Source organism: Triticum urartu, chromosome 4 (assembly GCF_003073215.2).
Source record: "Triticum urartu cultivar G1812 chromosome 4, Tu2.1, whole genome shotgun sequence".
NCBI classification, from domain to species: domain Eukaryota; kingdom Viridiplantae; phylum Streptophyta; class Magnoliopsida; order Poales; family Poaceae; genus Triticum; species Triticum urartu.
In genome coordinates, this window is record NC_053025.1 from 211,412,260 (window position 1) to 211,438,053 (window position 25,794).

Sequence of the window (25,794 nt, forward strand, 5' to 3'; positions counted from 1 at the left end):
GATGGTAGCAAGTTTCAACAACTACCAGGAGTTGGTAGATCGCGCCATCATGATTGAAGGGAAGCAACAGCAGATTGAAAACCGTAAGAGGAAGTATGGACAGGGGAAGTATAACTCTGGAACCCAGCAGAAGCCTCGTTTTGCCCCTAAACCGGGATTTCAGTTTCGGCACACCCATGGAGGAGGTAGCTCGCACAACCATAATGGCCACAAGAATGGTAATGGGAATGGAGGAAGCAATGGCCAGAACCGGACCACCCCATCCACCCCAGCCAAAAAGGACTTGAGCCATGTCACTTGCTATAAGTGTTCAAAGCCAGGGCATTATGCAAATGAATGTCCTGAAGGCCAGAATGGAAATGGCAATGGAAGCTCTGGGAAGAAGCCGAACCCTTTCAATAGGGGACAGGTGAACCACGTTAATGTGGAGGAGATTGAAGATCAGCCCGATGCAGTAATAGGTAAGTTTTTGGTTAAGTCATTTACTACACTCGTTCTTTTTGATACTGGTGCATCGCATTCATACATATCAAGGGGATTTGTGGAAAAGTATAGCTTGCCCACTAGGATTCTTAAAACACCTATGCTAGTAAGCTCGCCAGGAGCAGAATACATGGCCAGACAAGGATGTTTCCAAGTGCCATTAAGTATAGGAAGGCATGTTTTCCCAACGGATTTAATTATTCTGGAATCCCAAGGTCTGGATGTGATTCTTGGTATGGATTGGCTGTCGATGTATGGAGGAAACATCGATTGCGCCAGTAAGACAATTTTGCTTACCACACCAGAAGGAAGAAGGATCAAGTATGTATCCCGGCATGTGCCAAACAGGACACAAGTAAACTGCCTAACAGGAGTTGTGCAAGAAGAAGTACCAGTGGTAAAGGATTTTCCTGATGTATTTCCTGAGGAATTACCAGGCATGCCACCGGATAGAGACATTTAGTTTTTGATTGAGTTATTGCCAGGTACAGGCCCAATGTCGAAGCGACCGTACCGGATGCCAGCAAAGGATTTGGTGGAAATTAAGAATCAGATTAAGGAGTTAATGGATAAAGGTTACATTCGCCCAAGTTCTTCGCCTTGGGGATCACCCGTACTTCTAGTGGAAAAGAAGGATGGATCATTAAGGATGGTTGTAGATTATCGGGGATTGAATGAAGTAACCATCAAGAACAAGTACCCACTGCCAATGATCAACGATCTGTTTGATCAGTTGCAAGGAGCTAAAGTGTTTTCCAAGATCGATTTGCGATCAGGATACCATCAGTTGAAGATTCGAGAGCAGGACATACCTAAGACAACATTCACCACGAGATATGGACTGTATGAGTATACCGTTATGTCATTTGGATTGACTAACGCACCTGCCTATTTTATGAACCTGATGAACAAAGTGTTTATGGAGCTTTTGGATAAGTTCGTCGTAGTGTTCATTGATGACATCCTGGTTTATTCAAAGAATGAAGAGGAGCATAAGGAACATTTGCGTTTGGTTTTGGAGAAACTAAGGGAACATCAGTTATACGCCAAATTCAGCAAATGTGAGTTTTGGTTGAAGGAAGTTGGATTCCTCGGACACGTTATATCCGGAGAAGGTATAGCAGTTGACCCCACTAAGGTTGAGACAGTAACCGAATGGGAAGCACCAACGACAGTTGGAGAGATCCGAAGTTTTCTTGGACTCGCAGGATACTACCGGAGATTCATTGAGAATTTCTCAAAGATTGCAAAGCCTATGACTGAGTTGTTGAAGAAGGATACTAAGTTCAAATGGACTGAGAAGTGTGAGGCTAGTTTCCAGGAGTTGAAGAAACGCTTGGTTACCTCACCTGTATTGATTTTGCCAGATCAGACCAAGGATTATGAGGTGTATTGCGACGCTTCACGTCGAGGACTTGGAGCAGTGCTTATGCAAGAAGGAAGACTTGTTTCGTATGCTTCATGACAACTGAAGCCTCATGAGTTGAATTATGCCACGCATGATTTGGAGTTAGCAGCCGTAGTGCATGCATTGAAGACGTGGAGACATTTCCTCATTGGAAATCATTGTGAGGTGTACACGGATCACAAGAGTTTGAAGTACATTTTCACTCAGAAGGAGTTGAACCTCCGACAAAGGAGATGGTTGGAGCTCATCAAGGATTATGATATGAGATTGCATTACCATCCTGGAAAAGCTAATGTAGTAGCTGACGCATTGAGCCGTAAGAGCCATGTCAACACCCTAGTAACGGGAGAAGTACCAAAGGAGTTAGCAGAAAACCTTCGTGAGCTATGTTTGGAAATAGTTCCGAGAGGCTATGTAGCAGCATTGGAGATTCAGTCAACATTGATGGATAAGATCAGAGAAGCTTAGAAATCTAACAAGGAGATTGCTGCTATAAAAGAGAAATTGAGCGAAGGAAAAGCAAAGGGATTTCGTGAGGATGAGCACGATACCTTATGGTTTGAGGACCGTGTTTATGTGCCCAATGACCCGGAGATCAGGAAGTTGATTTTGCAAGAGGCACATGATTCACCGTATTCGATTCACCCAGGGAATACCAAGATGTATTTGGATTTGAAGGAAACATTCTGGTGGACCGGAATGAAGAAGGATATTGCAGCATATGTAGCAGTTTGTGACGTATGTCAGAGAGTAAAGGCAGAGCATCAGAAGCCAGCAGGATTGTTACAACCATTGCCGATACTCGAATGGAAGTGGGATAAGATAGGCATGGATTTTATCACAGGGCTACCCAGGACGAAAGCAGGCTATGACTCGATATGGGTAGTAGTTGATCGTTTGACAAAGGTAGCACATTTTATTCCAGTTAAGACCACTTACACCAGTGCTAAGTTGGCGAAGATATACATGACTAGGATCATTTGTTTGCATGGAGTTCCGAGGAGTATCGTATCAGATAGAGGAACCCAATTTATCTCAAAGTTTTGGAATCAGTTGCATGAAACTTTAGGAACCAGACTAGAGTTCAGCACAGCTTTCCATCCGCAGACAGATGGACAGACCGAGAGAGTCAATCAAATTTTAGAGGATATGCTGAGATCTTCTGCACTAGATTATGGATCTAGCTGGGACGATAACTTGCCGTACGCGGAGTTTTCTTATAACAACAGTTACCAAACCAGTTTGAAGATGGCACCTTTCGAAGCTTTATACGGAAGGAGGTGTAGGACACCGTTGTCATGGGACGAAGTTGGAGACCGTCAATTCTTTGGACCAGATTTGATTAAGGAGTCTGAACGGAAAGTTAAGTTGTTTCACGATAGGCTCAAGGTAGCCCAGTCCAGGCAGAAGAGCTACGCAGATTCTAAATGCAAGGAGACAGTCTACGAAACTTGAGACAGAGTTTATCTTCGAGTATCCCCACTTCGAGGAGTTAAGCGCTTTGGAGTTAAGGGAAAGTTAGCACCGCGTTTCGTTGGACCGTACAAGATCTTGCAACGTATGGGAGAAGTCGCTTATAAGTTGGAATTACCAGAGGGACTGTCAGGAGTTCATGACGTATTCCATGTTTCTCAGCTGAAGAAATGTCATGCCGAGATGGCGGAGGTACCGCTAAGAGATACCGTGCCACTCGAAGCAATTCAGTTGAAGGACGACTTAACATATGAGGAGAAGCCAGTCAAGATTCTCGAGTTTGCCAGCAGAGTTACTCGCAGCAATGTTATCAAGTTTTGCAAAGTTCAGTGGAACCACCACTCAGAGGAAGAAGCCACCTGGGAAAGAGAAGAAGATTTGCTCAAGGACCACCCTCACCTATTTTCTAGCCAACCCGAATCTCGAGGGCGAGATTCATCTTAAAGGGGGTAGGTTTGTAACATCCCAAATTTTCAATTTGGAATGTTATACACTAGATCATCATGCATAGCATATTTTCTTGCATTTTGGTCGATCCTAGAAATTTCACGCAACTCAAGGACCTTCGGAGAGAGTTGGAGATTTCGTTATTTTCATATTTGAGAGTTTTCTCGAATTTGAAAAGAGGATCATTTGATTTATATATTTCATCTTCAATTATTTTCCAATATCAAAAATATAAGAGAGGGAATAATATGACTTTCCCAAAATTTAGGAAAAATGAAGATCTAATGGATAAATCAATTTTTGGTTTTTGCCGGAGTTTTGTTTGCTTTTTATTTGAATAGGGAAAAATGCGCGTTTTCAAAAAATTGCATTTTAGGTCCGGAGTAAAGTTCATTTTGTTCGACTCATTTTTAGGAGTCGGGGAAAATTTACTTTAGGAATTTTGGAGTTCGTTTAGTTTTCTTTTTCTTTGTTTTCTGCGCGCGAAACTATTAAAAAAAAGAGAGAGAGCAGCGCCCCGCCTGGGCCAAGGGCCCAGCCGGCCGGCCCAGCCGCCAGCCGCCCTGCGCGCCAGCGCCAGCCAGGCCGCCGCCTCGCCCGAGTCCTAGTAGGACTCCAGGCCGCCGCCGCCCTCTTGCTTGCCCCCTCCCCAAGAAACCCCCCCTCCCTCCTAGTATATATACCCTCTACCCCCCCTCTCCACCCCAAGCAGCAGCAGCAGCCACCGCCGCCTCCTGCCCCGAGCCGCGCGCCAGCCCCGCCGCCTAGCTGCCGCCGCCGCCGCCTCTAGCGCCGTCGCCGCCGCCTAGCCGCCGCCGCCTTGCCGCCGCCGCCTGCACCCCGCCGCTCGCCGGAGCCTCGTCGAGGTAGCCGCGCCACCCTACCCTCGCCTCGGTTCGGTTTTTATTTTGAAAACCGTTCCGGTTCTTTTTCTTTTCTTCCGGTTTTTGTTTCGGTTTCTTTTCCGAAACCCTAGATCGGTTTTCGTTCTTCTTTCGGACCGTTCGTCTCAACGAACGTGATCACCGATTTTTCCCGGTTAACGAACGTCCGTTCGTTTAACCGTTCGTCTCTTTCTTTTCGTCGGATTTATTCCGCGATCGTGATCTCAGATCCGATCTTCGTTCTAGTCTTTCTTCCCGCTCGTTTATCGGAATCAGGTGATTCAAGCGCCTGGAGTTTCGTTTCGAAACCGCCGTTCCATCTAATCAACTTAAACAAGTTTTTGCCCCGGTAAAATTTGACCTAGTTTCAACTTGCTAGAACCGAGTTGTTTTCTTCCGCCGTTTGTTTTCCGTTTCTTTGTTCGGTTCGTTCTTTCTTTGCAACCGGAGTTCTTAAGTTGAACTTTCTGGTTCGTTCTCTTGTTCGAGTTTTACCTGTGCATTAGATGAGTACTTATTGTATGCTTGTTGTTTGTCTGCGATAGATCACCCGGATTGCGCCGCCTGTTACTTCGAAACCCTAGGTCTCGCGGATCATCAGCAAGGCAAGTAACACTTTGATCATACCTTTTCTACAACCCATGTTTTATTGCATTAGATCAATCCTCTCACATTGCATGATTAGGATCTAATTAAATTGTGGGATGGGAAGTAGATGAGGTAGTACCTATCACCTGTATTACTATGAAACCTTTGGGAGTTACTTCTACGTGTTGCTTATTATGCCATGCTATGCTAGTAGACGTGGATTGGGTGAGTGATATCCATGACAGATGTGAGTTGATAATTTTAATGGTTTATCTAAGGTGGCCAACTTAAACACACATCTGGGTGGATTGAGGCACCTGATGTCTATCAGGACTTGCCTATTTTATTTTGGACCGCCACCCAGGCTCAAAGGGATCATAAGATCTCATGCTAGAAACTTCCGTGTGCAGCCACAAGCCATTATGGGCTCTGGCATAGTTGACTAAGTCGTGCGAACTCTTACAGTGGTAGACTAGCAGATGTAGGGGATGTAGGTGGTACGGTCTACCCGATCGTAAGGTGCTAGCGCTTCTGAAAGACTATGTCTCGGTCATCCGTTTCTCAAACACCATGTAGTGCGAGAAATCCAACGGAGGCGATCGAGTCTTGTGGGGAAAAGTGCGCAAACCTCTGCAGAGTGTACAAACTAATCATGATTAGCCGTGTCCCCGGTTATGGACAATTCTTGAGTATCTAGTACTTGAATATCATGTGAATCTCATCATGTTACTTCTAATTAATGTTGTTGGGTTTTAATTGTTCACTTAATTGGGATCGGAATGCTGTCAACCATTCTCGATGTTTCACAACCACCATGATAGTTAAATAAATTTATTCCTTTGCAGTAGGGAAAAACTGGCTTTACGCAAAACTGTAACCATAGAGCTTTCCACCAGCCATATATGCATATAGTATAGCTGTTTCATTCCGTTACTCTCTATGTGTTACATTGCCAGCATATTCCATGTGCTGACCCGTTTTCGGGCTGCAACTTCTCATGTTGCAGACTTTTCAGACAACAAGTAAGATGCTTTTAGGTCGTGGTTCTATACTCAGTGATGCCGTTGGAGTTGATGGACCCATTTATCTTCCGAGTCTTCCACTGTTATCGACACTAGATGGCCTTAAGCCATATTTATTGTAATAAGTTCTCTTTGAGACAACGATGTAATAAGTGTGTGATTGCGACTCTGCTATAAATCCTTCGATGTACTGTGTGGTGTCAGCATTACTAATCCAGGGATGACACCTGAGCACAGAGCACTTGATCCATTCGGGTCGGGTCACCACAGCCTCTACCAATTACGTATCAACCATGGGAAGACATTAGCATGGATTTTGTACTTAGCTTGCCTAGGACTAGAAATGGAAAGGATTCGGTATTTGTTGTTGTGGACCGTTTCTCTAAGATGGCACATTTCATTCCTTGCAACAAGATAGACGATGCTTCACATGTTGCCAATCTCTTTTGTAGGGAAATATTGCGTCTACATGGAGTGCCAAAAACGACCATCTCAGACCGCGACGTCAAGTTCCTTAGCTACTTTTGGAAGACACTATGCACCAAGCTCAGAATCAAGCTACTCTTCTCCACGGCGTATCATCCACAAATTGACGGCCAAACTCAAGTTATCAACAGCACACTCTCCGCTCTACTTCGATTACTCATCAATAAGAACATCAAGGAGTGGGAGGAGTGCCTACCTATCGCCGAGTTCACCTACAACCGAGCAAGACACTCAACAACCGGCAAGTCCCCCTTCGAGGTCGTCTACGGATTCAACCCATTGTCACCATTGGACATTCTTCCTCTACCACTCCAAGAGCGCATCAATTTGGAAGCAAGTGCATGAGCGACACATCTCAAGAAGGTGCATGAAGATACAAGAAACACCATCGAGCACCAAGTTTAACGCCTTGTGGCCAAGCTCAACTTCAACAAGAAACCTATGGTATTCAACTCCGAAGACCTCGTGTGGCTACACCTTCGCAAGGACCACTTTCCACAAGAGTGCAAGTCCAAACTTCGACCACGAGCGGATGGACCCTTCAAGGTGCTCGCACAATACAATGACAACGCTTACAAGATCGACATCCCGCCCGACAAGTACAACGTGAGCGACATGTTCAACGTCAAAGATCTCTCCCCCTTCCATGGTGATGAAGAATTTGATCCGAGTACGGATCTTCCCCAAGGGAGGGGAGATGATGCGGAGCATCCCAAGGTCATCCCCATGGACCCCAACTACATCTCCTACGACACCACTCGGACCCATGACACGAGCACGCGCTAGAGGTCTTAAAACCGAGGTGACATCTCTCCTCTCACGATTCCACTTCGATGCACATGAGGCATGGCTACTACCTCATATGGACACATTGTGCATACTCAGGTATCAAGGAGAAGCTAAGGAGAGAGGAGAAGAAGGAGAGGAAGATGGATGTGAAGACGGAGACGAAGAAGAAGGGTTGCAGGAAAAGTCCCGGCCACCAGACGACCAGCCGGGACCGGACGTCCGGCGCCTGAAGCATCAGCCGAGCCCCAGCGAGGGGACGTCCGGTCCAGACCGGATGAGCGGTGCCCCTGCACCTGAGGCAAAGGAGCGGCCGTCCGGCCCCGGCCGGCGCGACCGCACCCGAGCCAACCTCTTCGGAACATCCAGAGGAGACCGGATGACCGGACGATCATGAAACACCGGACGACCGGTCCCCAGCGGACATCCGGTACCTGGCTGTGTCCAGTTTTGGGCCCGAGGCCCATGTACCCCTACTTTTCCCCCATTTTCACTTAGACTATATATAGCCCTCCTATTCCTTCTAGCTAGGGTTAGCATTGGTTTAGCTCATTTGAGAGATAGAGCATTGCTCATCCACATCGGATCTACTCCTCGAGAGAGACCGCGGCCTCTTCAGAGAAGATCCCTTTCGATTCAAGACCTCCTCATGGAGAAGAACATCAAGACCTCCTCATGGAGAAGACCGTCTACCCTTGTATCATCCCTAGTTGATCGTGTACCGTGTGAACTCTTATGTATCCGAGGATCTAGCACATGTGTGACTATCTTGTGTTGGTTTAGTGATTCTCCCATGTTTTCCCTTGTGTTTCCCCTTGTTTCCCCCTTGTGTTCTTCGTGTTCATCGCGGGATCCGCTCCTTTCGTGAAAGATCGGGCGATTAGGGTTCTACCCTACATCAGTTCTCGTGCTAGCACAAAAGCCTCTTGGGTTTGACATTGTCGGTGCTCTTGAGAGTTGGTGTCGCGTAGAGGATTGATGCTTGCTTGATGATCGTTGAGCGCAGCACGTCAAAGAGTGTTCGATGTCAGCGTACTTGAACCGGAGAGGGTGAAGTCGGAGTTCCGACTAGAGCGACTCCTTCTTGATGAAGACGAAGTGGAACAAGAATGGTTGAGCAACAAAGCGTGAATCTCGTCCATTCTTGCGTCATTCTCTTGCTTGTGATCGTCGAGCTTGTGGTCGAAGTAGTCCCTTGTACATTGGTCGGAGAGTCGCAAGTCGGCGGCGAGGTTGTTGATGTGTTCACTCATGGCTTGTTGCTCTTGATGCAAAGCACGTTGTGCACCAAAGAGGTGACTCTTGGTGACGTAGGAGTTCATGTCATCATCGTGCTCAATGAAGAGTGGGTTTTTAGAAGTACTTGGCCTATCCATCATTCCAAGACAAATGTGAGTGGTAGAAAGAGAAGAACGAATACCAAATGTACCTTGACCAAAGTTGAAAGTGGATCGATGATCACTCCAATGTAGGACAAGGAAATAGCACAATTGGTACTAGCTCTTGTCGGTTTCTCACACCTACACAAGTAAAAGCTTATGGTGGAGCTTGGTTAGGATGGTGGCACAAAATTTGATGCAATTGTAAGTGAGCTTCAATAATGTTGGAGAAGATTCGCAAGATTGCAATGCAACAAGTAGACCAAGCAATATAAGGTACACGGAAACACACACGCAAAAAGATAAGTGTGGTTGGGCAACCAAGGATGAGCCAAAATGTGGAATCCACAAAAATGCTTGTGTCTTGAATCTTGGAGGGCTTGTTGCGCCTCAAGTGCTTGAGCTTCACGGAGTTGTTGTTCTTGGTGTTGTGCCTCGGCATCTTGTGCAACTTGGTGTAGACGCGCTCGCTCTTCCTCTTCATGTTGGCGTTGTTGTTGCCGTTCTTGTGCTAGCGCAAAAGCCTCTTGGGTTTGACGTTGTCGGTGATCTTGAGAGTTGGTGTGACATAGAGGATTGAGGCTTGCTTGATGATCATTGCACGTGACATGTCAAAGAGTGTTCGAAGTCGGTGTACTTGAGCCGGATAGGGTGAAGTCGGAGTGGCGACTTGAACGACTCATTCTTGTAGAGGATGAAGTGGAAGAAGAGCGGTTGAGCAACAAAGCACGAATCTTGTCCATCCTTGCGTCATTCTCTTGCTTGTGATCGTCGAGCTTTTGGTCGAAGTAGTCCCTTGTATGTTGCTCGGAGAGTCGCAAGTCGGCGGCGAGGTTCTCAATGCGTTCACTCATGGCTTGTTGCTCTTGATGCAAAGCACATTGTGCACCAAAGAGGTGGCTCTTGGTGACGTAGGAGTTCATGTCGTCGTCGTGCTCAATGAAGAGTGGGTTGGTAGAAGTACTAGGACTATCCATCATTCCAAGAGAAAAATGTGAGTGGTAGAAAGAGAAGAACGAATACCAAATTTACCTTGACTGAAGTTGAAAGTGGATCAATGATCACTCCAATGTGGACAAGGAAATAGCACAATTGGTACCAATTCTTGTCGGTTTGTGACACCTACACAAGTAAAAGCTTATGGTGGAGCTTGGTTAGGATGGTGGCACAAAATTTGATGCAATTGTAGGTGAGCTTAAATAATGTTGGAAAAGATTCGCAAGATTGCAATGCAACAAGTATACCAAGCAATATAAGGTACACGGAAACACACACGCAAAAAGATAAGCGGGGTCGTGCAACCACGGGTGAGCCAAAATGTGGAATCCACAAAAATGCTCTAGTTGCACAACACTAGAGAGACGCTAGCATGATTGCACAATAGGCGGATACAAAGACTTGTGCACAACCTACTAAGCAAAAATGCAACAACTTCTGTCCCTAGTATGCTCTATGCAAGGTGTTTTTATGATATGATCCAAGATGATCTAATATGGGAATCTTAATGTTGTATGATGCTATGGTTCTTGCTTAAAAGATCTTTTCTTATATTTCCCTTTTGCTTAAAAGCTTGTTTGGCTCTTTGATGTTGGAGCTCTTTTCTCATGCAATGCTTTGCGAACCAAGATAGCAATTGTGTATGCGATGACAACCTTGTGACATAAGAGATGATACCAAGATATGAAACAATGATGTATGTATGCTATGGGAAGTATGATCACTAATGTGCATAAGTCTCGTTGCCGACAATACTCAAAAGCTAGTCTCGATGGGTAAGCGACGCAAAGGAGTAATGCTATGATGGCTATCAAAATAATGGCAAGACTGATATGTCCAATACCAAGACGAGGTTACCGTTTCTTGCGTACGGTATGGCGTCAAAATGGTTGCACGAATACCAAGATGTAGTCGAGGTGGTCGTTATTGATGACGCGTCCGTGGCGAAGATGAGCAACGGTGATGTTGATGTCAAACCATACCTAGATAGCCGAAATACAAAAGGACACGAAACCGTAACTCAAATTCTCAAAGCTCGAAGTGGCAACACCCGTCGGAGTACGAAGCGGGTAAGCAATGGTGGTGGTATGCATAAGTGGTGATGGTGTATAGTGTTGGGGAACGTAGTAATTTCAAAAAAATTCCTACGCACACGCAAGATCATGGTGATGCATAGCAACAAGAGGGGAGAGTGTGTCCACGTACCCTCGTAGACCAAAAGGGGAAGTGTTAGCACAACACGGTTGATGTAGTCGTACGTCTTCACGATCCGACCGATCAAGCACCGAACGCACGACACCTCCGAGTTCTGCACACGTTCAACTCGATGATGTCCCTCGAACTCTGATCCAGCCAAGCTTTGAGGGAGAGTACCGTCAGTATGACGGCATGGTGATGATGATGATGTTCTACCGACGCAGGGCTTCGCCTAAGCACCGCTACGATATGAGCGAGGTGATTATGGTGGAGGGGGGCACCGCAAACGGGTAAAAGATCCAAGAGATTAATTGTTGTGTCTATGGGGTGCCCCCCTCCTCCGTATATAAAGGGGGGGGGGGAGGAGGAGGGGGCTGGCCAAGGGGAGGAGGCGCGCCCAAGGGGGGGCAATCCTACTCCAAGTAGGTTTTGCCCCCCCTTTCCTATTCCAACTAGGAGAAGGGGGAAGGAGGAGGTGGAGAGAAGGAAGGAGAAGGGGGACCGCCGCCCCCTTCCCTTTCCCAAGTCGGATTGAGCAAGGGGGGCCGCACGCCACCTCCTGCCGCATCTCCTCATCCACCACTTGGGCCCATGAGGCCCAATAACCCCTGGGGGGTTCCGGTAACCCCCCGGTACTCCGGTATATATCCGATAACCCCCGGAACCATTCCGGTGTCCAAATATAGTCGTCCAATATATCAATCTTCATGTCTCGACCATTTCGAGACTCCTCATCATGTTCGTGATCACATCTGGGGCTCCGAACTACCTTCGGTACATCAAAACACATAAACTCATAATATAACCGTCATCGAACTTTAAGCGTGCGGACCCTACGGGTTCGAGAACTATGTAGACATGACCGAGACACATCTCCGGTCAATAACTAATAGCGGAACCTGGATGCTCATATTGGCTCCTACATATTCTACGAAGATCTTTATCAGTCAAACCACATAATAAGATACGTTGTTCCCTTTGTCATCGGTATGTTACTTGCCCGAGATTCGATCGTCGGTATCTGAATACCTAGTTCAATCTCGTTACCGGCAGGTCTCTTTACTCGTTCCGTAATACATCATCCCGCAACTAACTCATTAGTTACAATGCTTGCATGGCTTGAGTGATGTGTATTACCGAGTGGGCCCAGAGATACCTCTCCGACAATCAGAGTGACAAATCCTAATCTTGAAATACGCCAACCCAACAAGTACCTTTGGAGACACCTATAGAGCACCTTTATAATCACCCAGTTACATTGTGACATTTGGTAGCACACAAAGTGTTCCTCCGGTAAACGGGAGTTGCGTAATCTCATAGTCACAGGAACATGTATAAGTCATGAAGAAAGCAATAACAACAAACTAAACGATCAAGTGCTAAGCTAACGTAATGGGTCAAGTCAATCACATCATTCTCCTAATGATGTGATCCCGTTAATCAAATGACAACTCTTTGTATATGGTTAGGAAACATAACCATCTTTGATTCAACGAGCTAGTCAAGTAGAGGCATACTAGTGATACTCCGTTTTGTCTATGTATTCACACATGTATCATGTTTCCGGTTAATACAATTCTAGCGTGAATAATAAACATTTATCATGATATAAGGAAATAAATAATAACTTTATTATTGCCTCTAGGGCATATTTCCTTCAGTCTCCCACTTGCACTAGAGTCAATAATCTAGATTACACAGTAATGATTCTAACACCCATGGAGCCTGGGTGCTGATCATGTTTTGCTCGTGCAAGAGGCTTAGTCAACGGGTCTGCAACATTCAGATCCTTATGTATCTTGCAAATCTCTATGTCTCCCACCTGGACTTGATCCTGGATGGAGTTGAAGCATCTCTTGATGTGCTTGGTTCTCTTGTGAAATCTAGATTCCTTTGCTAAAGCAATTGCACCAGTATTGTCACAAAATATTTTCATTGGACCTGATGCACTAGGTATGACACCTAGATCTAATATGAACTCCTTAATTTGCTGCTTCCGAATCAGCTATGTACTCTGCTTCACATGTAGATCTTGCTACGACGCTCTGTTTAGAACTGCACCAACTGACAGCTCCACCGTTTAATAAAAACACGTATCTGGTTTGCGATTTAGAATTGTCCGGATCTGTGTCAAAGCTTGCATCGACATAACCATTTACGACAAGCTCTTTGTCACCTCCATAAACAAGAAACATATTGTCGGATGTGGGGTTCCGGCAAACCCTTAAGGTTCAAACACTGGGGTGCGCGCGAAGTCTTTCCCTCCTACCGATCTACGCTCTAGCTCGCTAAGATCTTGAGGACGAACTCGACGAACTCACAACATAGAAAGACACGGGGTTTATACTGGTTCGGGCCACCATTGTGGTGTAATACCCTACTCCAGTGTGGTGGTGGTGGATTGCCTCTTGGGCTGATGATGAACAATACAAGAGGAAGAACAGCCTCCTGAGGTTGAGGTGTTCTTGTGTGTATGAACTTGTGGTGTGTAGATTCCCTCAAGCTAAGATCAGATGCCTCTACTATAGTGGCTAGTCCTATTTATAGAGGCCCTGGTCCTCTTCCCAAATATTGAGCGGGAAGGGAGCCAAAAATGGCGGGCTAATTCTAAGGGGGACAACTAGTACAAGCTATCCTGACAAAAGCGGTCTTCGCCTGTGAAAGGCTCTGGTGGTGACGCCGTCTTGGGCTCCACGATGACCTCCGTCTTGCAGTCCATGGTATTGGTCTTGTTGCACCGAAATGGCAACCTTTGCCTGATGCCTCGGTACTCTGCGGCTGCGCTTGCCCCCTTTACACCAAAGATGAAACAAGGACGCTGCGTGCGCTGGCGCCCGCCTGGTGTCGATCGTCATGGCTCATGTCAGGAGAGCCTCGTGAGGTTCGTCTTGCCTTGATATCTCTGCCCCTCGCGAGCCTGCCTGACTATGCCGCTCGGGAGGAGGTCTTGCATCGTCCGCCTCACGAGGCTTGGACCCTCGCGAGGGTCTTGGATGCTTTGTTGGTGTAGATGGGCCGTATGGCCTACTGGCTCCGCCACGCCGCGGGCCGCAGGCAGGCAAGTGTGGGTACCCCCGTTCCCAGAATGCCGATAGTAGCCCCCGGGCCCAAGGTGCGCTCGGGCTTGGCTTCGCGGCGAAGCCAAGGGTCAAGATCGGAGCACCGCGGGCCCCAAAAGCCTGCGGCCTTGGTTGACGCGTGGCGGTCCATAGGTCGTGGGCGTCTCCGCTTCCCCATGCTGCCTCGACAACTGCACGAGTTGACAAGTCCCTGCAACATGCAAGGGAAACTATCATTACCTGCGATCGTGGGAGACGCCGGTTGGCCTTCTCATGCTATAAATGGGGAGGGGGGAGGAGCCCCCGTTGCCCATCTCTTCCTCACTTGCCCGCTTCTTCTTTGCTTCATTTCTTGCTCCAATGGAGCCTATCAGAAGGTTCTCCGCCAAAGAGAAGGGGAAAGCCCCCCGGGATGTCCCGGAGCCACTCCCACCGAAGAAGAGGCCGATCCATCACCGCGATGAAGCACCGATGCAGGTGGTGACGAGGCCTTGGTGCGAGCGGCCTCCTCCAGGGTATCTGCTACCCCTATACGCCCAAGCCGAGAGCTCGGGAGGACGAAGTGACGAGCAGCGACGCCCACGCCGCATCCGGGGTCGCCGCGCCACGGCGACGCGTGCCGTCCACACCGCGGACTCCTCGCGCGAGTTGGTGCTGTGGGCGCCGTTGCCTCCGAGCTCCTGGATCCGCTTCCCGCGGTTCTTCTCCGATGTGATGCCGCCGAGGGGGCCCTCTCGAGCTCTGGCTACAGCACGCCGAGTGCAGCGCTCCGGCGACCGGAGCGGAGATCGAAGCGGTCCCCACCGGCAAGATCTTCATGACTCACGGCTGGGGCGAAGGTCGCACGGGTCTGTCGTGCGAGGGGCGCCCTCGCGATCCACTTCGAGTACGACGGCGCCTCCACGCTTTCCTTCAAGGTTTTCAACGCCGAGGGCCGCCGCCTAGAGTGCTGCTCCGGAGAGGAGCGCGAGGCTGATGCGCGCTCCGCTCACGACCACTCCAGCAGCAGCAGCCCTTGGGAGTCCAGCAGCTCTCCTGAGCTCTATGAGACTCCGGAGACGAGCGACGACAGCTACGCGCCCCCCGAGCTCTCGCCATGCTCGGAGCAGGGCTGCGGCGTCCGGCCGTCGCCGCCACTGTTCTGGATGGGGTCGGTGCTGGCCTCCCGTGGCCCATTGTTGATGATGGCATCTGCCATGGAAGCATGTAGATAGGATTCCCCTTAGCATCAGCTTTTGTTTCCTGCGAAGAATCATGAATCACCCCGTGGGGGCACGTAAGGATCTGCAATGCCTTTGTACCTATCTTCATTGTTATGAAGATTTGATGAACGCGTGTCCCGTTAAGGCTCGGTCCCCCTTTCTTTCCTCGTGATAGCTTGTTGCTCTACACTGACGGGTCCCGGTCCCAAGGCGGCTACAGCCGTCGCTGGTATGCCAGGGCATGATGCCGTGGTCAAGGCCAGGAGGTGCGCGGCCCGAGGTCCAGTAAGAGCCCCTGAGGCGCGATGCTCAGGAGGTCCCCCTTAGCGCCCAAGCGGCCATGGTAAGGAAAGAAAGGAAGATGACTTGGCTGCAACGGGGTTGCGGCATGGTGTGAGCGACTACTAGGCCCAAATATTTAGCTGATCCGAGGGCGAGACTTATCGTGCTGACTTCGCGGTGATTCCTGATGTTGGGCCAGGGCTGCGTGCCAACTTACGCGACATAGCTAGGCTGGTTCGTACGAGTTTTCCTTCTCCCGAGCTCTTCTTAGTGCTCTACGTCCTCAGGTCCCGGCCCTCGAGCGAGCTCAACCGCCACTGGTATGCCATGTCGCGATGTCGTGGTCAAGGCCAGTGGGTGAGGGCTGGAGGGCCAGTAAGAGCTCCTGTGTCGCGATGCTCAGGAGCCCCCCTTTTAACGCGCAAGCGAATCGCACGAGAGAAAAGGAGACTCGCGGTGCCGCCTGCCATCCTTCCCGCGGGGTCCCTGTGGACAGGCACAAGAAGAAACATGGTTTGCCATTACTGTCGCCTACCTGCCGTTGGTTGGTCTAGATGAAGTGAAGGCACCGAGGGCTTGGTGAGGTGACGTGCACGACGCGTGCCGCGAGCCAGAGCTCGACCACTCAGATTTGTCGGTCGTGGCAGGGACGGACCCATGCACCAGCGCCGTGCCTGTGTGAGGCCCCGAGGGAGGCGATGATCGAGCAGGTGATAGCAGTTGGCAGGTTAAGAATGAAGAGCAGATCGACTTAGGTAAACACAGGAAGATACATGCCACCGGGTCCGGCCCGAGTGGCGTGGGGATGTTGCAGCCCGATGGGCGCCCCCAACAAGGTAAGCTAAAGACATAAGCAGAAGGGATACATGCCATAGGGACGGACCCATGTGTCCTGGGAATAATGCAGCCCGAGGGGCGCTCCCAGCTTAAATGAACTTGGAAGATGTCACTTGGTTCTATAGACGAAGTAGAGTTGGTGTAGCTGAAGCCAGGCGTTGAAGGAATAGCTCCTCATGAGCCACCAGGACCCTAAGCCTCGCGAGGCTCTGGGGGCTCAGGAGGTTCCGTGAAGACCGTCCCCATCTCCTCTAGAACCGCATGGAACCTGGCCTCCTGAGCCGCCAGGACTTGCCGCATGTTGCGCTGATAGGCCGATGCCATGCTTGGCAAGCCGAAGGGCATGCGAACGTAGCTGTGTGGTGGACCCTCACAGCGGCCCGCACGTGATGGCCAGAAGCGTTCCTGAGATGCGGCCCTGTTGAGCCCTGGGATGTCAATGCAGACGCACAGTTCAGCACCCTCGCCTGGATGGTGAGCCGCGCTCGGTGAGCGGCTGTTGCCGCACATGGCTCTCGCGTCTTGTAGCTCTTGGGTGGTCTTGGTGATGAACTCCTGGGTGGTGGGCACTCCTTGCCCTGTGCTCTCCTGAGGAAAGCGTGCCGTGAAGCATGCTTCCAAGTGGTGCCCAAGCGCCTCCCTCGTGAGGTTGGCAAGGTCTGAGGCTCTCCAGGAGAGAGCCCCCAAGTCCTGCCCGAGGAGGGCGCCGGGCGCGCTTTCCTATGCGGTGGAGGGAGGCGCCCTTGGAGCAGGTGCTGATCCTGACGGGGCTCCTGACGCGACGCCATCTTCTTGGGGTCCTGCGCGGCGCGGCAGCTTCTTCTTGGGGATGGTCTCCAGAGGGCCTTCACTTCTGTTGTCAGGGTTGTTGATTGCTGCGGCTTGGAAGGCGCGCTCAAGGGAGCACACCACATCCCTTTCTTCACATGGGACTGTGATGATTCCCCTGCTTCCTGGCATCTTGAGAACATTGTAGCCGTGATGAGTGACTACCATGAACTTGGCCAGGGCTGGATACCTGAGGATGGCATTGTACAGCAGGCAGATGTGCGCAACGTTGAAGTCGATGAGCTTGGTGTGGTAGTTCTTGTGCTCCCCGAAGGTGCCAGGCAGGCGTACTTGCCCTATCGGTGTGGTGGAACCGTCAGTCACTCCTGAGAAAGGCTTGGTTGGCTGGAGCTGCTCATAGGGCACTTGGAGGTTGTCGAACGTGTCGACGGATAGGACGTTGAGCCCTGCGCTATCGTCGATGGGAGTCTTGGTGACTTGCACATTGTTGATGACTGGGAAGCACAACATAGGGAGTGTGCCAGCGGTGGCTGCGCACTTGAGCTGGTTGGCCGAGTCGGAGGTGATGGCCCATTGGGACCACCTGAGCGGGCACGTGGCCTCGAGCTTGGGGAGCGCCGTGTTCACCTCGCGAGCGTACTATTTGAAGATGCACTGAGAGGCTGGGGCCTGAGCACCGCCCAAGATGCAAGCGATCGCACACGGCTCCTAGAAGCCCCCAGCCCCCTCGTCCTGGTGGTGGTCGTCGTTCCTTCTCGGTGGCAGCAACGGGGGAAGACCAGCGTTGCCCTGGGGGCGATCCTCACGAGGCCGGTCCCTCCAGGCGCCCTCGCGAGGTTGGTCCTACCAGCGGTCCTCACGAGGCCTGTCGCGCCACTCCTGGCGTGGGCCATGGTCGTCCCAGCGTCCGCCTCCGCGTCCTCCTCCATGGCCTTAGCCCCGGTAATTGTGCTCGGGGCGCCGACCGAAGCGTCCTTCTCGTATGGCTCTGAGCTCTTGACAGTCGTTGGTGTTGTGGGTGTTCAGGTTGTGGAAGGCGCATAACGGACGGCCGTTCTTGGATGACTCGGGCTGATCTCTGCCTCGCTTGGTGTCGGGCTTCGCTGCGAGCACTACTGCCTCCTTGCGCTTCACGTCCTTGGACTTGGCCTTCTTCTCCTCCACTCCTGCAGCTGGCAGCTCAAGGAGAGAGAGGCGCCCCTCCTCAGCTCTTGCGCACATGGTCGCCAGGTTGAACAGCTCCTGAGATGTGCAATGCTCCTCGTGGATAGCCAGCTCTTCCTTCACTTGACGTCATGGAGGCCGTCTGAGAACGCGGAGATGATGGCTTCGTCCGTGACCTTAGGGATCTTGAGGCGGGTGTTGTTCAAGCGCTGGATGTACTTATGGAGGGTCTCTCTTGGCTGTTGCTTGATGCGGAGTAGATCGCCCGCGGCCGGTGGGCGGTCGCGAGTGCCCTGGAAGTTGGTGACGAAGCGGTCGCGCATCTCGTCCCAGGAGGAGATCGAGCCATGCTGCAGGTTCAGGAGCCAGGAGCAGGCCCCATCCTTGAGAGCCATGGGAAACCAGTTCGCCATGACTTTTTCGTCGCCATTGGCCCCTTCGATGCTCAGCTCATAGAGCTGCAGGAACTCCGCGGGGTCGGCAGTGCCGTCATATCGAGGAGGTAGATCTGGCTTGAACTTGCCTGGCCAGGCGACGCTACGCAGTTCGGGGGTGAAGGCACGACATCCAGCTATCGTAGCCGGGGCCCGCTTCTGAGGCGGAACTTGGTCTTGGCGAGGTCCGCGCTGCGCCACTGCAGGCGGCATGCGGTCTTGGTGAGGTGGCGCGGGGAGCGCCGGTGCAGCTTCTCGCGGCCGCGGGATTTCTTGGCAGCTTCTTTCTTCGCGCACGGGCGCCGGGCGCGGTGGATCACGCCGCGGAGGCGCGCGCCTTGGTGCCAAGTCACCGTCTTGGGGTCGAGGCGGTGGAGGCACGCCATGAGCCCCGTCGCCCGCGGCTGGTTGAGGGGGAGGCAGAGAGTGGGACGGCGTCGGAGAGCCCCCTGCGGCACGGACGAGCTCGGCGACGCGGTCGAGCCACTCCTCATAGAGGTCGTCGATGGGGCGGTAACGCAGGAGCTCGTTTGCTGCGATGAGCGCGACCCGTGCCTCCATGGGAGCGCGGTGCGCGTGGGACGAAGAACTAGCAGGGGTGAGTGATGGAGTAGCGGTGCGGCCGTCCTGCTGCACCGAAGGATGCTGCGAGGACGCCTGCTGCTCGTTCCCCACCGGGCCGGTGGCAGCGTCGGCGGCGGGGGACGGAGAACGGCGAGGTGGCCCGACGACGGGAGCCGTCTGAGCGACGCGGGCGGCGAGGGCAGCCCGACGCTCAGCTCGAGCACGGCGAGCGTCCGACATGGAGACGACGGACCGACGGAGTGACGAACTGGCGGAAAGGAAGCTATGGTGCACCCCTACCTGGCGCGCCAAATGTCGGATGTGGGGTTCCGGCAAACCCTTAAGGTTCGAACACTTGGGTGCGTGAGAAGTCTTTCCCTCCTACCGATCTACGCTCTAGCTCGCTAAGATCTTGCGGACGAACTCGGCGAACTCACAACATAGGAAGACACGAGGTTTATATTGGTTCGGGCCACCGTTGTGGTGTAATACCCTACTCCAGTGTGGTGGTGGTGGATTGCCTCTTGGGCTGATGATGAACAATACAAGGGGAAGAACAGCCTCCTGATGTTGAGGTGTTCTTGTGCGTATGAACTTGTGGTGTGTAGATTCCCTCAAGCTAAGATCAGATGCCTCTACTATGCTGGCTAGTCCTATTTATAGAGGGCCTGGTCCTCTTCCCAAATATTGAGCGGGAAGGGAGCCAACAATGGTGGGCTAATTCAAAGGGGGACAGATAGTACAAGCTATCCTGACAAAAGCGGTCTTTGCCTGTGAAAGGCTCTGGTGGTGACGCTGTCTTGGGGTCCACGATGACCTCCATCTTGCAGTCCATGGTCTTGGTCTTGTTGCACCGAAATGGCAACCTTTGCCTGATGCCTCGGTACTTCGCGGCTGCACTTGCCCCCTTTGCACCAAAGAGGAAACAAGGACGCTGTGTGCGCTGGCGCCCGCCTGGCGCCCGCCTGGTGTCGATCGTCATGGCTCACATCACGAGAGCCTCGTGAGGTTCGCCTCGCCTTGTTATCTCCGCCCCTCATGAGCCTGCCTGACTAGGCCGCTCGGGAGGAGGTCTTGCGTCATCTTCCTCGCGAGGCTTGGACCCTTGCGAGGGTCTTGGATGCTTTGTTGCTGAAGATGGGCCATACGTCCTGCTGGCTCCGCCACGCCATGGGCCGCAGGCAGGAAAGTTTGGGGACCCCCGTTCCCAGAACGCCGACACATATCCTTCGTCCTTTTCAGGTATTTCGGGATATTCTTGACCGCTGTCCAGTGATCCACTCCTGGATTAATTTCGTACCTCCCTGCTAAACTAATAGCAAGGCACACATCAGGTCTGGTACACAGTATTGCATACATGATAGAGCCTATGGCTGAAGCATAGGGAACATCTTTCATTTCCTCTCTATCTTCTGCAGTGGTCGGGTATTGAGTCTTACTCAACTTCACATGTTGTAACACAGGCAAGAACCCTTTCTTTGCTTGATCCATTTTGAACTTCTTCAAACTTTGTCAAGGTATGTGCTTTGTGAAAGTCCAATTAAGCGTCTCGATCTATCTCTATAGATCTTGATGCCCAATATATAAGCAGCTTCATCCGAGGTCTTTCATTGAAAAACTCTTATTCAAATATCCTTTTATGCTATCCAGAAATTCTATATCATTTCCAATCAACAATATGTCATCCACATATAATATCAGAAATGCTACAGAGCTCCCACTCACTTTCTTGTAAATACAGGCTTCTCCAAAAGTCTGTATAAAACCATATGCTTTGATCACACTATCAAAACATTTATTCCAACTCCGAGAGGCTTGCACCAGTCCATAAATGGATCACTGGAGCTTGCACACTTTGTTAGCTCCCTTTGGTTCGACAAAACCTTCCGATTGCATCATATACAACTCTTCTTCCAGAAATCCATTCAGGAATGCAGTTTTGACATCCATTTGCTAAATTTCATAATCATAAAATGCAGCAATTGCTAACATGATTCGGACAGACTTAAGCATCGCTACGGGTGGGAAAGTCTCATCGTAGTCAATCCCTTGAACTTGTCGAAAACCTTTTGCAACAAGTCGAGCTTTATAGATAGTAACATTACCATCAGCGTCAGTCTTCTTATTGAAGATCCATTTATTTTCAATGGCTTGCCGATCAACGGGCAAGTCAACCAAAGTCCACACTTTGTTCTCATACATGGATCCCATCTCAGATTTCATGGCCTCAAGCCATTTTGCGGAATCTGGGCTCACCATCGCTTCTTCATAGTTTGTAGGTTCGTCATGCTCTAGCAACATGACCTCCAGAACAGGATTACCGTACCACTGTGGTGCGGATCTCACTCTGGTTGACCTACGAGGTTTAGTAAAAACTTGATCTGAAGTTTCATGATCATCATCATTAACTTCCTCACTAATTGGTGTAGGTGTCACAGGAACCGGTTTCTGTGATGAACTACTTTCCAATAAGGGAGCAGGTACAGTTACCTCATCAAGTTCTACTTTCCTCCCACTCACCTCTTTTGAGAGAAACTCCTTCTCTAGAAAGGATCCAAATTTAGCTACAAACGTTTTGCCTTCAGATCTGTGATAGAAGGTGTACCCAACAGTTTCCTTTGGGTATCCTATGAAGACACATTTCTCCGATTTGGTTTCGAGCTTATCAGGTTGAAGTTTTTTCACATAAGCATCGCATCCCCAAACTTTAAGAAATGACAACTTTGGTTTCTTGCCAAACCACAGTTCATAAGGCGTCGTCTCAATGGATTTCGATGGTGCCCTATTTAACGTGAATGCAGCTGTCTCTAAAGCATAAACCGAAAATGATAGCGGTAAATCAGTAAGAGACATCATAGACCGCACCATATCTAGTAAAGTACAATTACAACGTTCAGACACACCATTACGCCGTGGTGTTCCGGGTGGCGTGAGTTGCGAAAGTATTCCGCATTGTTTCAAATGAAGACCGAACTCGTAACTCAAATATTCTCCTCCATGATCAGATCGTAGAAACTTTATTTTCTTGTTACAATGATTTTCAACTTCACTCTGAAATTCTTTGAACTTTTCAAATGTTTCAGATTTATGTTTCATTAAGTAGATATACCCATATCCGCTTAAATCATCTGTGAAGGTGAGAAAATAACAATACCCGCTGCGAGCCTCAACATTCATTGGACCACATACATCTGTATGTATGATTTCCAACAAATCTGTTGCTCGCTCCATAGTTCCGGAGAATGATGTTTTAGTCATCTTGCCCATGAGGCACGGTTCGCAAGTACCAAGTGATTCATAATCAAGTGGTTCCAAAAGTCCATCAGTATGGAGTTTCTTCATGCGCTTTACACCAATATGACCTAAACGGCAGTTCCACAAATAAGTTGCACTATCATTATCAACTCTGCATCTTTTGGCTTCAATATTATGAATATGTGTATCACTACTATCGAGATTCAATAAGAATAGACCACTCTTCAAGGGTGCATGACCATAAAAGATATTACTCATATAAATAGGACAACCATTATTCTCCGATTTAAATGAATAACTGTCTCGCATCAAACAAGATCCAGATAGAATGTTCATGCTCAATGCTGGCACCAAATAACAATTATTCAGGTCTAAAACTAATCCCGGAGATAGATGTAGAGGTAGCGTGCCGACTGCGATCACATCGACTTTGGAACCATTTCCCACGCGCATTGTCACCTCGTCCTTAGCCAATCTTCGCTTAATCCATAGTCCCTATTTCAAGTTGCAAATATTAGCAACAGAACCAGTATGAAATACCCAGGTGCTACTGCGAGCATTAGTAAGGTACACATCAACAACATGTATATCACATATATGTTTGTTCACCTTGCCATCCTTCTTATCCGCCAAATACTTGGGGCAGTTCCACTTCCAGTGACCAGTCTGATTGCAGTAGAAGCACTCAGTTTCAGGCTTAGGACCAGACTTCGGTTTCTTCTCTTGAGCAGCAACTTGTTCGCCGTTCTTCTAGAAGTTCCCCTTCTTCTTCCCTTTACCCTTTTTCTTGAAACTAGTGGTCTTGTTGACCATCAACACTTGATGCTCCTTTTTGATTTCTACCTCCGTAGCCTTTAGCATTGCGAAGAGCTCAGGAATTGTCTTATCCATCCCTTGCATATTATAGTTCATCACGAAGCTTTCGTAGCTTGGTGGCAGTGGTTGAAGAACTCTGTCAATGACACTATCAAGAGGAAGATTAACTCCCAGTTGAGTCAAGTGATTATGATACCTAGACATTTTGAGTATATGTTCATTGACAGAACTATTCTCCTCCATCTTGCAACTATATAACTTATTGGAGACTTCATATCTCTCAATCCGGACATTTTCTTGAAATATTAACTTCAACTCCTGGAACATCTCATATGCTCCATGACGTTCAAAACGTCGTTGAAGTCCCGGTTCTAAGTTGTAAAGCATGGCACACTGAACTATCAAGTAGTCATCAGCTTTACTCTGCCAAACGTTCTTAATGTTGTCAGCAGCATCTGCAGCAGGCCTGGCACCCAGCAGTGCTTCCAGGACGTAATTATTCCGTGTAGCAATGAGGATAATCCTCAAGTTACGGACCCAGTCCGTGTAATTGCTACCATCATCTTTCAACTTTGCTTTCTCAAGGAACACATTAAAATTCAACGGAACAACAGCACGAGCCATCTATCTACAATCAACATAGACAAGCAAAAAACTATCAGGTACTAAGTTCATGATAAATTTAAGTTCAATTAATCATATTACTTAAGAACCCCCACTTAGATAGACATCCCTCTAATCCTCTAAGTGATCACGTGATCCAAATCAAATAAACCATGTCCGATCAACACGTGAGATGGAGTAGTTTCAATGGTGAACATCACTATGTTGATCATATCTAGTTATGATTCACGCTCGACCTTTCGGTCTCAGTGTTCCGAGGCCATATCTGCATATGCTAGGCTCGTCAAGTTTAACCTGAGTATTCCGTGTGTGCAACTGTTTTGCACCCATTGTATTTGAACGTAGAGCCTATCACACCCGATCATCACGTGGTGTCTCAGCACGACGAACTTTCACAATGGTGCATACTTAGGGAGAACACTTATACCTTGATAATTTAGTGAGAGATCATCTTATAATACTACCGTCAATCAAAGCAAGATAAGATGCATAAAAGATAAACATCACATGCAATCAATATAAGTGATATGATATGACCATCATCATCTTGTGCTTGTGATCTTCATCTCTGAAGCACCATCATGATCACCATTGTCACCGGTGCGACACTTTGATCTCCATCGTAACATCGTTGTCGTCTCGCCAACTTATGCTTCTACGACTATCGCTACTGCTTAGTGATAAAGTAAAGCATTACAGGGCTATTGCATTGCATACAATAAAGCGACAACCATATGGCTCCTGCCAGTTGCCGATAACTCGGTTACAAAACATGATCATCTCATACAATAAAATATAGCATCATGCCTTGACCATATCACATCACAACATGCCCTGCAAAAACAAGTTAGACGTCCTCTACTTTGTTGTTGCAAGTTTTACGTGGATGCTACGGGCTGAGCAAGAACCGTTATTACCTACGCATCAAAACCACAACGATAGTTCGTAAAGTTAGTGCTATTTTAACCTTCTCAAGGACCGGGCGTAGCCACACTCGGTTCAACTAAAGTTGGAGAAACTGACACCCGCCAGCCGCCTGTGTGCAAATCACGTCGGTAGAACCAGTCTCGCGTAAGCATACGCGTAATGTCGGTCTGGGCCGCTTCATCTAACAATACCACCGAACCAAAGTATGACATGCTGGTAAGCAGTATGACTTATATCTCCCACAACTCACTTGTTTTCTACTCGTGCATATAACATCAACGCATAAAACCTGGCTCAGATGCCATTGTTGGGGAACGTAATAATTTCAAAAAAATTCCTACGCACACGCAAGATCATGGTGATGCATAGCAACGAGAGGGGAGAGTGTGTCCACGTACCCTCATAGACCGAAAGTGGAAGCGTTAGCACAAAGCGGTTGATGTAGTCGTACGTCTTCACGAACCGACCGATCAAGCACCGAACACATGACACCTCCGAGTTCCGCACACGTTAAACTCGATGACATCCCTCGAACGCCGATCCAGCCGAGCTTTGAGGGAGAGTTCCGTCAGCACAATGGCGTGGTGACGATGATGATGTTCTACCGACGCAGGGCTTCGCCTAAGCACCGCTACGATATGATCGAGGTGGATTATGGTGGAGGGGGGCACCGCACACGGCTAAAAGATCCA